Raw genomic sequence first — 4684 nt, forward strand, 5'->3', positions numbered from 1 at the left:
CAAAAGAATAATAGCACTTTTCAGAAATCAACCATATTACTGAACTTCTGTGGTTTGAGAAGGTACTCTTAGGAGTTTCAAAGGAAGAAAACATAGCCTATGCTCTAGAGAAACTGAAATTCTAATATGGGAGACAGAACCACATGAATACACAAACCCAATGATACCTAAAACCCAAATGAGGAAGAATGTGAATATCTTTTGCTAAGGTATAATAATAATAGTAATAATAATGATGGCATTTAATAAGTGCTTACTATGTGCAAAGCACTGTTCTAAGCACTGAACAGGTATATAGAATTGCTCAGAGTTCCTGGAGTGTCTTTATAATCATATTTTTGAAAACCATTTTTCTGTTTCTTATGCAGAATTTATGATTTACAACATAGCATTATAGAATTTACAATATAGCAACCCTAAACTATGAAGTATATTTTCGAGTGTCTACCAGATGTTTTTTCCCATAGTAACAAATATAAATAGGCTCCCTGCTTGATTGTAGCTACATTTGACTATTAACAATTAACTGGTTGTGATTTTAGCAGGAACACACTTTTACACTCAATTAAACCTTTAAAAATGTATGTTAATTCTCTAAGTATTGCCAAAGTCCTAAAGTAACACTTGAAGTCTTGAGTTGATATTTTGGGAATAAATAGGAAAAAAATAAAAACAAACAAACTTGAGAGAAGCTAGACATTAATTTCAGTACCAGTGTAATGCCATCCCAGGCCTGGCTCTTACAACAAACCATCAAGTTAATTTAATTCCTCAAACCCCATTGCTCCAACAAAATGTTGTTTAAATCAATTCACTCTTTCATTATGCTGCTTAAGAGCACCGTGGAGTGATGAGAAATTACTGTGATGACTTTCATGTAACAGAATCCCCTCAGTTTCACTTCATTTTCCATTCTGACATGGGATTAATGTTCTGAATTTGCATGCTAAAATAGTATATTTAATTGTAAAAGTGGGGTTGTTAAATTACCTTCAAATGAGTTTATTTTAAAATGGTTCATTAAAGTTTTTGAAATTGCTCACTGCATGATCGCATCTCCACTCAGCTTTGATATATTATATCCCTCACCAATACGCATGCACTTAGAAGAAAAAAAAACTTTTCTTGATAGACTCTGATTTTCTTATTTGGCCAGTTTTTTTTTCCAATAGTGGCAGACGGTTCACTTTCTTGAAATGTGGCCTCAGCACTGGGTGGAAGAGAGGGGCCATATCAGGAAGTTTCATCCTTTAGGTTTTGGAAAGGTCAACTCTTTAATGATTTCAAGAGAGGTGAATGACCTTATAAACTGCAGAGTGGAATGTTTTGGGTAATCAGATTTGCTCAGGATATGCAGACAGTGATGAGTGACTGCCTTCAATTTGGTATCCTTATTTTAATGACACCCTCCTCACCTGCTTCTGCTCCCTCTTCTGCTCTTCCTTCTGCTACCCCTCCCTCAGCTAGAAATACTGAGTAGCTAAGAGCAAGCACTGGGATTTGGATTTTCCCCAAATCATTCTGACACCAAAAGCATTTTATTGCCAATAAAGCCTATAAGCAACTAAAGAAATGAGTAACACAGTTTCTGACATCGACTGCCACTTTGTAGTTAATTGATCAATGGCAGGTTCTTGGTTCAGGGTCCTGTTTATAAATGCTTCATTATCATATTTACCAATTTAAACTCAGGAAATCCTCTTAGGAATCAAATTAGAAATTCTCACCATTAGAGAAACTGAAATGGAATTTTACCTTGTACATCTGATTCGAACTCCTTTCATCCAAAGATTAGAAATCTCCCTGAGCACAATATTCCTGAGCATCAGAGCCAAGTTATTTTACCCACTTTACTGGCAAGAAACCTAAATCACTGAGTCCTTGACAATTGGGCTTGAAGCTAGAAGAGGCCTGCAGTAGAGAAGTTTGATTCCCATCTGATGGCTACCCTAACGATTATGTAACTCAGTCTGACTTCAATCTTGTGACCTTTTTACTACAGTTTCGTCAGCCACATCGTATTTGTGCATTTTTTTGGGTCTCTACTTCAAGTAAAGTTTCTATTTCTTGATATGCCTATGAAGATGGTCCTAAGATTTCCTGGATGTTTCACATTTTACTTTCTCCTTTATGGGGCTGATTAGAATAATCTTATCTATTTGTTTCTTCCTCTTCTGTAATTCTTTCTATTTTCAACTCACTTGACCATAGAACGTAAATCTTATATGGCTTTACGGAACCAGTCCTTATTGCTGACAGACAACAAATATTATCAATTGGGAAATCAAAGAACTCTAACTTTGAGTCTTGACTCAGATACTCAGAGAGGTAATGAAGCTTAATTAATCCTGTAGTGCTGGAGGGGTTATGTATTCTTTCAGAAGGAAAATATGGGAAAATGCCCAGGATAAGAAAGATAATTGTGGAATTTAAGTGCTTACTATGTGCCAAGAACTGTACTAAGTGAAGGAGTAGATACAAGATAATCAGGTTGTACATAAGTTCACAGTCTGAGGGAGAACAGGTACTTAATACACATTGTACAGATAAGGAAACTGAAGCATATAGAGGTTGAGTTGTGGAACAGGGATTATTATTACTAGTAGTATTATTATCATTACATTTAAGAGTTTACTATGTACCAAAAACTGCACTGAGGTAGATGTAAGAGATACGATCCCTCATGGGGCTCACAGTCTATGCAGGAGGGAAAACAGGTGTTGAATCCCCATTCTGCAGATGATGGATCTAAGGCATAGATAAATGAATTGCCCAAGGTAACACAGCAGACAAGTAATAGAGCTAATGGATTAGAATTCAGGTTCACTGACTCCCAAACCCATACCCTCTCTATTAGGCCATGCTGATTCTCAGAATCAGTCAGTGAGTTTGTGTGGTTGCCAGGATAAACTCTAGATCTTCAGGCTCTGTGTTCTTTACTTCATCCTCTAAGCAATTTTCTCTCATTGCTGTGGAATTCACGTAACTATGTGGATTCTACCAAAATAGGGGCCTAATCTTTTCTCTGTGCCATGCAGAAAACTCAGCAAGGACATCTGACACAAGGTCAGAGGTGTGGGAATTCTTGATCAGCCTGGTTAATAGCTTGGCCTTCATGATAACCTTAATGGACATGCTGTGCTGAGACTAAACATGTGGCATCAATTGTAATCCATTTCCCAGAGATCAGGTGCTTCTCAGCCTCAGATAGGACAGAGGCACTTAGTTACAAATCCAATTTACTGAAGTAACTTCCAGATTACTTTAATGGTTTAGGAAATGGAAGCAGAATGTTATGTTTCTGTTGTTGATTAACTCTCCCTTCTTGGATTGAAGAGGGGACCATGTCTGACTTGTTATAAATGGCCATTGCAACCAGTGGAGTGCTAAATGGTTTAGATGAGATGGGCCCCAAATGGTCCAAATCTCTAAGCAGTTTAAATTGAAATTTTTAAAATGTCTGGATTGCTCCTTTTTATACTGAAGTGCAAGAACTCAATAAAGAGCTTCCAGCTCAAAAATTGCCGGAGAAAGCCTGTTTTTTTCACTGGGCAACTTTTCCTAGATCTGTAAAAGCAAGACGTTCAGATGAAGGCTAGAAATTCAGCCAACACTCTAAGTTTAAGGCAGAAGATCTATTTGGACGGAAAGTTTGCCTGGAGTTGGTTGGAAGAAAATACACAGTTCAAGGCTCGTGTGCTGTTTTCAATCAATCAGTCAATCATTTCTATTGAATATTTACTGTTTGCAAAGCACTGTACTAAGTGCTTGGGAGAATACAATATAATGGAGTTAGTGGATATGTTCCCTGCCCACAACAAGCTTAGTCTAGATATTAGCTTCAGTGCTCTTCCCTTCAGTATTTCTTTAGGTCTACTCAGCTCTTTTACTTAGAACAGACCATGTACTTAGTAGAGTTGAAAACAAAGCTTACAATTTATATCTTTGCACCTGAGCACTTTGTGATACACATGCACACAGTGACAATATTTCACATGGGTCTTGTGTTATGTCGTTGAGTTGTCTTCGACCTATAGCAATGGACACATCTCTCCCAGAACTCCCCACCTCCATCTGCAATAGTTCTGGTAGTGTATCCATAGAGTTTTCTTGGTAAAAATAAGGAAGTGGTTTACCATTGCCTCCTTCTGTGCAGTAAACTTGAGTCTTCACCCTTGATTCTCTCCCATTACTCTGCTGCCCAGCACAGTGAGTTTTGGCTTGTGACAGATTGCCTTCCACTGGCTAGCCACTGCCCAAACTAGGAATGGAATGGCTATGCCTCTGCCTGACTCTCCCTCCTGTAGTTGAGACTGGTAGAGTACTGGGAACTCTCCAAATGTGACCCTAAGAGGGGATTCACGTGAGTAGATGTTACTAAAGAGGGTGTTTGACTAGCAATTCATTCCATATTGCGCATAAGTGAAGATTGCTACTTGCACTGTACTTATTGAGCCCTCAATCAGTGAGGTAGACTTTAGTCTCTGAGCTCATTGTGGACAGGAATATGTCTGTTATTATACTCTCCCAAGAGCATTGTACAGTGCTTTGCACACAGTAAGTGCTCAATAAATAAGATTGAATGAATGAATACTAGGCACTTGAAAGTTCAGAAAGGCAAATTGACCTGTTTCATGCCCACAGAGAGCTCATATTCAAAAGGGAGACAAACATAAACAACGAT

General features: G+C 38.0%; 1 non-coding gene across 1 annotated transcript; it reads right to left on the bottom strand.

Annotated features, from left to right (window-relative positions):
* Window positions 1-4219: 4219 nt before the first annotated feature.
* Window positions 4220-4357, bottom strand: LOC119944371. The gene has a single exon (XR_005455857.1). It is a non-coding gene; the product is annotated as a small nucleolar RNA SNORA7 (small nucleolar RNA).
* Between the last annotated feature and the right edge of the window lie 327 nt (window positions 4358-4684).

The sequence above is a fragment of the Tachyglossus aculeatus genome, chromosome 22 (assembly GCF_015852505.1).
Source record: "Tachyglossus aculeatus isolate mTacAcu1 chromosome 22, mTacAcu1.pri, whole genome shotgun sequence".
In the NCBI taxonomy this organism is placed as follows: domain Eukaryota; kingdom Metazoa; phylum Chordata; class Mammalia; order Monotremata; family Tachyglossidae; genus Tachyglossus; species Tachyglossus aculeatus.